Source organism: Macaca fascicularis, chromosome 10 (assembly GCF_037993035.2).
Source record: "Macaca fascicularis isolate 582-1 chromosome 10, T2T-MFA8v1.1".
Lineage (NCBI taxonomy): Eukaryota > Metazoa > Chordata > Mammalia > Primates > Cercopithecidae > Macaca > Macaca fascicularis.
In genome coordinates, this window is record NC_088384.1 from 11,698,213 (window position 1) to 11,710,829 (window position 12,617).

The window sequence follows — 12,617 nt, forward strand, 5'->3', positions numbered from 1 at the left end:
TAAAACAGAGCACACCTGCCTATCCCCTCCAGCTCTGCACGCTGTGGGCCAAATAAACATGTGTTTCCCCTCCTCTGAACTCCTCAAGCACGAAACAAAACAAACAGACAAACAAAAAACACCTTTCCTATTGATATAGAACATTTCACCTTGGAGTATAGACGTGGAACTGTCAAACCTTTTCTGTACAGAGCCAGAGAGTAAATATTTTTGGCTTTGTGGACCATCCAGTCTCTGTAACAATGACTCGCAGGGTTTTTATAGCCAGGAAGGTGGACTTAGATGATGGTAAATGAATGGGCATAGCAGGGTTCCCATAAAACTTTATTTGTGGACACTGAGATTTGAATTTCGTAGCATTTTTACATGACAGGAAGTATTATTGTTTTGATATTTTTTTCAATAATGTAAAAATGTAAATTAGCTCAAGGTCAAAAACACATGACAGGCTGAATTTGGCCCACTGGCTGTAGTTTGTCAAACCCTGATATATACATTTATATCTATATCCTATCTCCCCCTAATAGTTTATAAACTTCTTTTTTTTTTTTGAGACGGAGTCTCGCTCTGTCGCCCAGGCTGGAGTGCAGTGGCCAGATCTCAGCTCACTGCAAGCTCCGCTTCCTGGGTTCACGCCATTCTCCTGCCTCAGCCTCCCCAGTAGCTGGGACTACAGGCGCCCACCCCCGCGCCCGGCTAGTTTTTTGTATTTTTAGTAGAGACAGGGTTTCACCGTGTTAGCCAGGATGGTCTCCATCTCCTGACCTCTTGATCCGCCCGTCTCGGCCTCCCAAAGTGCTGGGATTACAGGCTTGAGCCACTGCGCCCGGCCTAGTTTATAAACTTCTTGAGGGGAAGGGTTGTAGTTTAGTGGACAGAAAACAGGCCTAGCAGTAGACGAACCTGGATTTGAATCCAAAATGTGCCACTTCCTGAGTGTCCTGTTTCCCCATCCGTGGGATGGGAGTCACCAGACTTACTTCATGGGGTTGTTTTGTATTAATGTGTAGACTCTGACACACAGTAGGTGTCCAACGAATGGCAGTTGTTGTTATTTTTTCTTAGATTCTCTACAATGCCTAGCCCAGGCTTAGCAGGCAGCTAGGAAATGTTTGTTGAATGACTGAAGACATGCAAATGACCTGCCCTCAGCGTTACTCTGGTTGATTTCCTCAGGGAAGGGGCAGGAGACAGAAGGAGCTATTTAAAAAGATCAATTAACTTCCCACTCAGAGGTGCCCTGACTTCTCAGCAAACTCAGCCAGAGACGGTGCAACACACCTACACTAAGAGGCCTGATTTATTTAAAATCCAATAGAGGGCAATGGTGCACCCCAAACCATCAATTCCATCTGGTAACTTTTCTTTGCATCTTGAGTCCCAGTAACCTTTAACTAGACAGGTTCGGTGATTGTCTTCATTGTCTGTCATGAGTTTTAAGGCACATAAACTTTAACATTTCAGACTCAAACCTTTAAAATACAGAATTGCTTAGATGTCAAAGAATTCGCGGTCATCTTCTCCTACACATTGTCTGCTGCTTAAATTCCTTCTAAGCAGCCTGGAGAGGTGGTTCCTATTCCTCTTGAGTGGACTTCCCTCGCTCCTGCTTAGAGTCTAGGTTAATGATTCTGTACTGAAACCGCACTGTGTGTTTTTCTTTGCTCTGCATCTTACATCTGTGTTTGGGACCTTTCTGCCTCAGTTTACTACCTCTTATTGGGCATTGGACATGGGAATAGGAAACTGAGAAAGGTTACAGATGGCCCTTCTTGAAAATTTGTAAGCATAGAATGGACAATTACCTTACTGCTCGCCTGTGAGCCGCTGCTTAAATATTCTTCTAGAGACCCAAACCAATGTATTCTGAAAATAATGTGGGAAAGTGACAGAAAAAAAAAAAAAAAAAAGGCTGAGCCTCACCAAGAGACCAAGGACTAGCTTTTCCCCATTTTGGGCTCGCAGATGACAAAATGTTTGCTTTATTCTAAACCAGCAGACACCCTGCTAAGAGAATACCTCTTAATCAGCTGGTCATGTTGGAAATTTACCCTTCTTACTGAATGTCTACCAAGGCTTACATATTCCTTTACTGTGCCTGCTCTTGAATCACTTCTAACTCATCTTCCGGAGCCTTTAAAATAGACTCTCACATTCTTTTCTGGTAGGGTCCTGCTTCTGGTTTTCTCTGGAGATGCGGCTCTGTGGCTAGGTGCAGAGGGTGGTGTGGGAGTTGGAATCACGGCAGCTACAACCAACTCATGCAGGGCCTCCTGGGCCCCCCACCAGTGCTTCACCACATAAAGTTTGCAGGTAGCCATGAACTTGGGGGTGGCCATCAGGGTCCTCTGCTTTATTTATTTACTTTGAGATGGAGTCACCCTGTCACCCAGGCTGGAGTGCGGTGGCGCGATCTCAGCTCACTGCAACCTCCACTTCTCAGGCTCAAGCAGTTCTCATGCCTCAGCTTCCTGAGTAGTTGAGGTTACAGGTACAGCCCACCATGTTCTGCTAATTTTTATATTTTTAGTAGAGACGGGGCTTTGCCATTTTGCCCAGGCTGGTCTCGAACTCCTGACCTCAGGTGATCCACCTGCCTCGGCCTCCCAAAGGATCCTCTACTTTAGATGATTTACAGCCAACAGTTCCTCTGCTTAATTGGACCTCCCAAGTCAGAGACACAGGACCATTTCTTCTCAGGTTCGAGGTCCCAGGAGAACAAACAGCCTTCTCAAGAGGACCTGGCTTGTTTCGACAGGTGATCCCTTCAAGAGATATAAACATTTCTGGCTTTATTGCATCCAAAGATAGCAAAGACACATAAAATTTACCCCCAGCAAACAATTTCTGGCTTGTTGGCTGGGATTTTAGCGTCCTCTAAAAGCCTCCATTTTAGGTGATTTTGCACATACAGGGCATTTTTGTTTTTCTCTTGTCCCCAGGTGACTCATTATTTTCCCCTCCCAGCCCCAGGAAGCATAAATCCCCCAGTATGAGCAGCAGGGGTGAACACATGGAACTAGAGGGGCCTCTGCAGCTTGTCTGAGAGTTATAATTCATCAGCGGCTGAGCTGCTGAGGCGAGTCTTGGAGACCCTGAGGATGGCGTTTGAACAGAAGCCCCAGGGTGCTCCCCACTCCCATCCATTCCTGTCCTGTGCGCAGGTGTGTTCCCCGAATAACGATTCATCCTCTGGCTGCTTCACTTTTGCTGAAAGCCACCAACAGAGCTGTCTCCGATGACAGGTGACTAATGGGCAGCTGGATCCTGAGTGAGACACCGAGGCGTGGGCAGGAGAGGTGTGCTGTTCTCTCTTCCCCGGCTGGGAAGGGCCTCAGGCTCAGCCGACAGTTATCCTGCGAGGGCGGCTTTACCTGCCCTTGCGTGCTAATGCTTCTCTCTACCAGGGCCCCTCCTGTAGACCCTTGGCTGGCTTCTTGGGGTTTCCACCCAACATGGGATCCCCAGCCCTGCCAGAACCCCATGGCCTTGACTTGTGATTTCTTCCTAGTTTCCAAATGGGAACAATCTCCCCTGTCAGAAGGTTTTCAGGTTTGGGAGCCAAATAAATACGGTATTTTTCAGACGTATGGACACACTTTACACAACTGGAGAGCCACTCTAAATCCCTTATATCCTTATTTAATCAAATTGCTGTTCTGCAGGTCCCTGTCTGTCACTGTGGATTATGGAGATTTCATTGGTCTCAAGGATGTTTTTCTCCGTTTTAATTAGCTCCCTTTTTTCCTGTTTAAGGTTTTTTGGGTTTTGGAGGGAAGGGTAGTGAGGGGAGGGAAGTAGAGAAGGAAGAAGACAAGTCAGGAAGTCAGGAGACTGTCCCCACGCAGGGCCGGTCCCCTCCCCTGCCTGTAACTTGGGTGATGTCCAAGGCAGAGCCAGCCAATTCTTCCTTCTTATGCGTATTTATTAACCTGGCTCTGTTTTAATCAATGCCAGTCTGGCTTATATAATCGAACTTTTTTTTAGTGCAAGACGCATCACATGAAGTCTCATTTGTCCTCAAACTTTTTGTAAGAAAAGTATCTTTCTCTTTAAGTACAAAGTATATGTTCTGTTAAACTCAAACACATTTGATTCTTTTTTCTCTAATTTGCCACTCTCTGCAAGGCGAGGCTTGCCTACCTCAGTGGGAGGTTTACTATAGGACTTGGGGATCAGACAGACCTGGCTTCAAACTTAGGCTCTGCTGCTTACTTCATAGCTGGAGAACCTTAGTTTATCTTCTCTGCGCCTCAGTTTCTTCACCAGAAATGCAGATACTAATCCTTAGACCCCAATGTTGCAGCGAAGAGGACGTAGAATGCTTGGTTCGACTGCTCAATGACTCTTTCTTCAAAGCATTTTTGCATTCTGGTTATCTACCATCCTTTCTCGTAGAGACAAATTCAAAACTGTTTTTACAAATTGTAAGGCCACCAAGCATATATTACTTTTCAGCCTTTCAAGCACCTATTTTTCCTCACTTTCCCTGGGCAGGCGCTAGCTTCTCCCTATTGCCTGTGGAGTCCTAGCTGCAGTGTTACTAGAAAGTACAACACTAATCAAGACAATTCAGTGAGGAAAGAGAGAAGACAGCACTAACCAAGGGGAAGTGGGGAGAAATGGTGGATGGCTTCTACACTTTGCCATCCACACAGAGCTCAGTCGCTGTGATGCTACCTTTGAGGGGACATGTACCACCCAGACTTTGCCAATGCCTAGAAACGTGAACTAGCTAAGAATAAGTTACCATGGATTGATATGGTTTATCAGGTGCCAAGAACTTTACAAATGGACACCCATTGCAACATTTATTATTTTTATTATCATCATCCTTCACATTTTATAGGTGGGAAACGGAGGCAAGAGATTCGAGTACATGTCTGTTAGCACCTAAGGCTGTGTGTTCTCTTCACTTTGCCACGCTGCCTCTCCCGCTATGAGCAACATAATCAAATCCCTCCTACCTGCTCGGGATGACTGCTCACTAGCTTAGGCCCTCTCAACCTTCCTGGCTGGCTGTCCTTTAGCCAAAAAATTGACAAGAGCAATTTTCACATACCCAAGAAATTCAAGCCCATTACCTCTTGGTCAAAGAGGTAAAGACTGCAATCAACCTGGCAGACCTCAGACCAAGCAATCATGTGCTTTAAGGCAATTGCAGAAATGGAAACAATTTCAGCTAATAGACTTACAAACTGTCGCTCTTTCCCTTTCCTTCTGCCGGTTCCCCCAACCCCCCGTCTCTCTCTCCCTCTTCCTCTCTTTCTCTCTCCTCCTGTCTGTGTCTCATTTGTCGCGGTTCTCTTACCTTTCCCTTCATCAACTTTCCCCACAATACATTCTGCTTTTTCCAAGTTCTTTTCTTTCTCCTTGAAAAGTTAATAACTTACCATGAATCCAGTTAGAGAAAGTGTATCTCGCATACTTCCACTTTTAATTCTCTGACACGTTTCTTATTAAAATGACACCATGAAAACATCAATCCAAAACAACAAAAATAAGACAAAAAGAGCCCACCAACCTCGCTGGAAATACTACTTCAAGCCTCACTCTGTTGCTAGACTGATGTATCACTTGACGTTTCCTAAAGCAATAACAATTGACTACAGAAACACCGCGAATCCTGCTGGCAAAACCCAAACGTAAGAGAAGCATGAAAAATGCCGCCCCCCACCCCCAGCTCAGAAATCATTTAATGAACCCCATCAGAAGGGTGGAGGGTAGGGTGGGGGTGGCAGGGGTAGATGAGAATGACAGTCGAGAGAGACAGACAGACAGACATTTTACAAATCTCCAGGCTTCATTTTCTTTTACTTCTCATTTTCTATTCACATCATGATTTCCCCTGGAATATATCACCAGGATTTTATGGTGCCCTCACGTTCTCTTTTTTTTTTCCCTCTTCCCTTCTGTTCACTTCATGTTTGTTTTTATTGATTTGGGCTCTGAAAGCACGGCTTATTTATCATGGATTTGAAAGCCTCCATCTTCTTGCTCTGCTTTCACCAGGGCTGTGACATTGTTCACAAATGCTGCAAATCTGCTCAGCACCCCCTCTCCTTTTCCTCACTGCCTGTGCCCTGGGCTACCTTGATTCTCATCTGGGCAAAGCACGAAAGTGTCAGCAGAGGACGGCATGACCACAATTACTTCAACCTTGTTGTCACTTTTACTTATGCTCCCAAGCCCTCATTTGTTGTTGGAATGCTGGTCATTTTTTTAGCTCACTGATCTCAAAGCTTGCAAAAGGGATCATTTATCCACAGAGAAGCTCCCCTTGCTTCATTTGATAAGTCTATCCCAGAAAAGTGGGAGGGCCTGACATTTTTACAAGTAAAGGTACTAAAAAAAATGCCAAAGGGATAATATGGCAAATTCCTTTCATCAAATGAATTATAATATTCTTATTTTTGGGAAATTTAGTTCTTTCTAATTTGAGTTTGGTCAGCTAAGGAACACCTCTTGTATTTGTCTTGTTTAAAACAGTTCTCTTTCTTTTTACTTGCCAGTTTTGATTAAATAGTGCCCCTATCCTAGATTCTCAAAGTTGGAAGTGGTCCAGAAAGTCAGTCCTTCCCTAATTCATTGAGATGATAGAGAATGGGCATCGGGGAGGGCTGGGATTGGAAAGAGTGACCTGACAGCTTGGTGAATTATTTATGTTGAACCAAAAGTTCTTTCAGCCTGAATTCTGTGCTAAGGACCACAATAAGAAAGAAAAAGAAAGAATGAAAGAAGGAACAAATGAATAAAAGAAAGAGAAAATGAGAATCACAAATCCCAAATTCTCATTTCTAAGCTTAAAAAACCCCGGGGTCTTTGACCACCCTCCATGTGACAGGGTTCCAACTCCTTGATCTCCTGGTCATTTTCCTCAGGTCTCCTCTCAGTTATTCATTGCTTTTCTCAAAATACAAAATACATGATCTAGACTTGAACCCAGTATTCAAGATATGGTCTGAGTTGGGCTGAGTAGAATAGGATGATTTAATCACTTCATTTGTACATGAGGATTTTGTAATTGTGTTACATTGTTGGCTGGTTTTTTGGGTTTTTTTTTTTTGAGAAAGGGTCTTGTTCTGTTGCCCAGGCTAGAGTGCAGTGGTGTGATCACAGGTCACTGTAGCCTTGACCTCCGGGGCTTTAGGCATCCTCCTGCCTCAGCTTCCTGAGTAGCTGGGGCTACAATTGTGTGCCCCACACCCAGCTGCTGTTTGGGAATTAAGCAACAACAACTACAACAAAAGCCCGGGTGTTTCCCAACATGAAGATGGTCAAGATGTATCTCTTCACCTCTGCAACGGGTTTCTTGGAACCCAAACGCACGGCTTCACATTTAACCTTTCTTTCATCTTGTTTTTGTTCTCCCTCTTTGGCCAATTTCTCAGCCTACCACAGTTCATTTGGGCATGGATTCGTACTTCTAACCCTCTGTTTATATCTTTCAACTCTTCTTTATAAGTGAACTTCATGCCTTTTTGGGTTTTGTTTTATAATAAATGGAACATGGACTTTTGAGTCAGGTAGGGCTGGGTTCAAATCCTGGCTCCTTCATTCATGCAAGTTGGTTATCTTTGAATTCAGTTTCTTTACCTAAAGACCTCCTCCACGTTGTCATTGACCCTTTAATCAACACTCTGAGTATCAACTTCAAACCTAATTAAGTAGTTATCCTTCGGCCTATCTGTCCTCATTCTGATCTCTAGGGTGTCAAGCAAAGCCTGGCTGAAATCAAACTGTACTGTGCCTGTGGCCCTTTTCTCATATGTCACTCTAATAACCCCACAGGAAAAAGAAAGAAACCGTAACAGGGTCAACTCTTCCTTCAGGGCCATATTTGGGGAGATGCCAAGTGGAAGAAACTCGTCTTTTCACTCATTGTTCTTCGGCATTTGCTTTTCCGCTTTCCTCGACCTCTTTTGCAAGCCAAAGACTTTCCTTTGGTGAGGCAGCTGTCACCTTAGCTACTGTGTTCCTGTTCCTCCTCCACCCTATTCTCCTTGCTTGACGGAGCAAAGGCCTCTGTGTGTTGAAGCTTTTGACACACAACTTTCTTTCTTTTTTTTTTTTTCTGAGACAGGGTCTCGCTCTGTTACTCAGGCTGGAGTGCAGTGGTGCAATCTTGGCTCACTGAAACCTTCGCCTCCCAGGCTCAAGAGATTCTCCTGCCTCAGCCTCCTCAGGAGCTGGGATTACAGGCACCCGCCACCACGCCTGGCTAATTTTTGTATTTTTACTAGAGATGGAGTTTCACCATGTTGGCCAGGCTGGTCTTGAATTCCTGACCTCTAATGATCCACCTGCCTTGGCCTCCCAAAGTGCTGGAATTACAGACATGAGCCACCATTCCCAGCCTTGACACACAACTTTCTGAGGGTCATTTTTTTCCATTTAGAATTTGTTAATGTCATGTTTGTCACATGACCTCCCAGATCCACTCAAGTCTCTCTTGTCATTTCAGGCCTTCAGCAATCTTTCCCCATTCTGTCTGTCAAAATTAACTTTAGAAAATCACCTGCACCATGCAAACATGCTTTAGTAAATAGCTTCCCTTGGTTCTCTAAGCCCCCCATTGACATCCTTGTCTCTGCACTGGTGTTCCTTCTCCCATCAAACTCACATTGCTATGTATGGTCATGCAGGTTGCTCACAGCACAAAGGCCTCAGGCTGAGGTTGTAGTAGGGGCTGAAATGTGCATCCGGTGCCCTTCTCATCATACTGTGAGTCCTGGTATGGGGCTACATCTGTCTAGAACTACCTTGTTTTTCTTACTTAAACAAAGGCACCGGGTCTAATTTCAACTGCTCTTTTAAAGCTTTACTCAGGCCCTGCCCGCCTCATATCCCATGGTCTCACTTTCTCTTACTCTTCTGGTGGACTTAACGTATCTACCCCTTGCTCAGTGCTGCTGCCATCTGGGTAAGGTGGGCAAGCACATGAGCCTTGGAGTCAGACTGCAGCGTTCACACCCTTCTCTACTACTAGCTTTCTGGGTGACCCTTAGCAAGTTATTTAACATCTCTGAGTCTCAGTTTCCTCATTTCAAAAACAGGGATGATAATAGTACCTGCCTCATAATGTTCTTGGGAAGAATATGTGGAATATTCATCTAATTCACTTAGTATGGTGCCTGGCACATAGTAGGTACTCAATAGTTGTTAACTACTGTCACCTTTGTTTTTGAGACAGGGTATCATTCTGTGACCCAGGCTGGAGTGCAGTGATGCAATCATGGCTCACTGCAGCCTCCAACTCACAGGTTCAAGTGATTCTCCTGCCTCAGCCTCCCAAGTAGCTGGGACTACAGGTGCATGCCACCACATCCAGCTTTTTTTTTTTTTTTTTTTTTTTTTTGGAGAGACAGGGGTCTCCCTATGTTGCTTAGGCTGGTCTTGAACTCCTGGCCTCAAGTGATCCTCCTGCCTCAGCCTCCTAAAGTGCTGGGATTACAGGCATGAGCCACTGTACCTGGCCAGCTATTGTCACTTTTATGCATAGTCCTTAATAGTTAACAACTATTAAGATGTTGTGGCTCGCAAGAAGTATGAATAAGAAAATGTATACCTCACCAAGTAGGGTTGTCAGATAAAATACAGAACGCCCAGCTAAAGGTAATTTTCAGATAAGCAACCAATAGTTGTTTTAGTATATGTATATCCCAAATCTTTACTTTCTCCACAGAAATCTCAAAGTGATGGACTGAAGCACTGTTCAGAGGAATAGCAAAGACTTGTTTGATCTTTACACCCTTTCATCTCAAATTTCCCTGCTGCCCCTCACCTCATGCAATGCCTGTCCCACAAGATTTCTTACAGGAAAACCGGGGAGTGGGCTAGCCTTTGGGATAAGCAGTGTGAAGGTCCTACAATGAAGCCTTTAGGCGTTCTAGTGAAGGCTGTGGTTTGGAATAGAAGTATGTAAATCTCACTCATATACCTTGTGAGCCACAAAATGTCATACCTTCTGTTTTCTCTACCTTTCTTGTGTTATTTGCTGCTTTTAATATTGTGTGGGTCAAAAGGCATGCTTTTACCATTATATATTATAGAATACTGTGTGTTTTGATAAATAGGTTTTATATAGTGGAATTTCTGTTCTTATGAGGGAATTTTTCTTGAAGTCCGTATTTGTGGTAAAGCAGAAATCTTCTAAACTCTCTTACATATTCAGACATTTCTCTTGTGATTACTCTGGCATTTTACATTTTTACTCTCAAATTCACCATCTACTTTCTCATGCCTATAACTTGTCAGATTTTTCCATGCTTGGCATCTGCACCACAGCAAAAAAATTCCTGGGCACCAGCCCCAGTAAATTATTACTAGTCCCATCGTGTAGTCACCAGGTTGACATTTACTTGTACCACCCATGTATCTAGTCCTGATGACAATCCCTTGAATTGGCTTATAATACCCTATCCTTTCTTTATGTGATTTGCACCATCCTAGAACCTTGTCTCTTCCTGGAACTATTTCAGAGGAAGTTATAAAACCACCAACAGTACCAAATGCAATTCTGTTGTTTGAGTGATCTTCTCTCTTTAATAGCCTTTCATTTCAAGTCCTCCATTACTGACTCTTTGCACAGATTCTTCTCTCCCCTTCCTCTCTCTGTACTTCCAGGAATTGGTGATTTCTCCCCAGGTTTGTTTTCAGATTTTCTGCTGCTTAACTTCGCAATGCTGTCTTGCCCACCTTCTCTCTCTCAGGAGTATCCATATGCTTTGCGTATTCGTTCAACAAACATTCCCTGTGTCCCACTCTGTGTCAAGCCCTGTGTAGAGCACGAAGATCCAGTGTGGACTACACAGCCCATCTTAAGACCTCAGACAGTTCAGTCTTGTAGGAAAGACAAACAAGCCAGCCAAACCAGTGAGATCAGTGTGATAAATGAACCAAACCTCAAGTGGTTCAGGAACCCAAAGGGCAGGCTCTTAATCTAGCCTAGGATGCAGACAGGTGCAGGAGGGATTAGTGGAAGCTTCCCAAATGAGATGACAGTTGAACTGAGTCTTGCAGACAAGTAGCTAGGCAGAGTAGAGAGCTCATATGTGACACACAGAGAGAATGGTGTGTGCAAGAAGTTGGGGACCCAACTGGTTCAATCATGGACAGGCAGGAGATGCAATCAGTGATTGGACTGGGGGCAGATCATGGAGGACATTGAAAGCATGCCAAGGACTTTGGATTTCATACCAAGGATGATGGGAAGTCACTGGAAATTTGATAACATTTGCATTCAGGAATGTTTAATCAGATGGCAGTATGAAGGACTGGAGGGCAGGGTGAACTGAAGATGGAGAAAGCATTGCAGTAGTCTTGGCTAGTAATGATGCTCTTTCTTTTGACACTGGGTCTTTCCATATGTTTTTATCTCCATAGTAAGTGCTTTACACATTATCCCATTTAAAGCATGCAAGAATCTCAAAATAAGAACTGCTATTATATCCAGCTGACAGATGAGGAAAGTGAAGCTCAAAGGGGTTAAATAATCACCCAAGTTCATATGTATCAAAAAATGGTGGAGCCAGGATTCAAACTCAGTCTGTGCACTTAACCACTATTTTCCCTTGTCTTAACTCAAGGGAATCACTGTGAATCATGACCAGTTGGAAGGGGGCTAAAAGACAAAAAAGAGTCTAGAATGGTGTCATCCAATAGAAATAGAAACAAGTCACAAATGCCAGCTACTATGCCATTTTAAATATTTTGGTGGCACATTAAAAAGTAAAAGAAAATTATTTTTAATAACTTATTTACTCCAATATGTCCAAAATATTATCATTTCAATTTGAAATCAATATAAAATATAATTGAGATACTTTGCATTATTTTTTCCAAACTAAGTCTTTGAAATCTGGTGTGTATTTTACATTTACAGCACATTTCAATTTGGACAAGCCACATTGAAGTACTTGGGACAGCATAGGTCTAGAATGACTCTTGGGTTCCTGCTGGGGGCATTAGGGTAGATGTTGGTAGCATTTTCTGAGGTAAGGGAATACAGAAAGAGAAGATAATTAGAGGGGTGTTTGAAATGCTTGTGAATGATCTAGGTAGAGACTCCCAGTCAAGGGTTGGCTATGCAGGTGTAGAACTCAACAAAATAGGTAGAGCCATAAATTTGGGTGCTATTCCAATATAGATGATTGCGAAAACCCTGAGTGAGAAGGAATTCACCTAGAGAGATTATGTAGCAGGACTGAGCCTTTGGAGACAGCAGGCAGGGATGGGACACCTTGGTCAGGTGGAGGAGTTTATTTGTTCAGCAGGAGATGCATCTCGCCTTTGAATGGGAAAGGAGGAGGACAAGGATGCAGAAGGTAAGTTTGTATAGGTAAGGAGAGTGAGGAGAGGCAGGAAGTAGGTGGCTTTCTAATATAATGTTGGCAGGGGTTCTCAGCTCATTCTATTTTCTTTCTTCTCTGCCACACAAAAGGGAACGCTAGCTTTTAGCCATGACTATTCACAAAATCTACACAAAGAGGCAAACAAAATGTAAATATTTGTCCAGCTAGGGACGAAAGCCAAGATGAACACTCCTTTTTCATGTCACTATAATCATTTCCTCCTCTCTCTCTCTCTTTCTCTCTTTCCCTCTGTCTCTCAGGAAA

General features: G+C 43.7%; 1 protein-coding gene across 9 annotated transcripts in view; it reads right to left on the reverse strand.

The window, feature by feature from the left end:
• GRAP2 (GRB2 related adaptor protein 2) overlaps positions 1-12,617 on the reverse strand; it is a 71,406-nt gene that overhangs the window by 30,557 nt on the left and 28,232 nt on the right. Inside the window, exon 1 of one of the 9 annotated variants that reach the window (XM_045363587.3) lies at positions 5,525-5,610. The exons of 7 other annotated variants lie outside the window; for them this stretch is intronic. The gene's annotated coding sequence lies outside the window, so the exon portion shown is untranslated. Of the gene's footprint in view, positions 1-5,393; positions 5,611-12,617 lie in introns of those variants that run through there. One more of the 9 variants, XM_045363588.3, reaches the window with a different exon arrangement.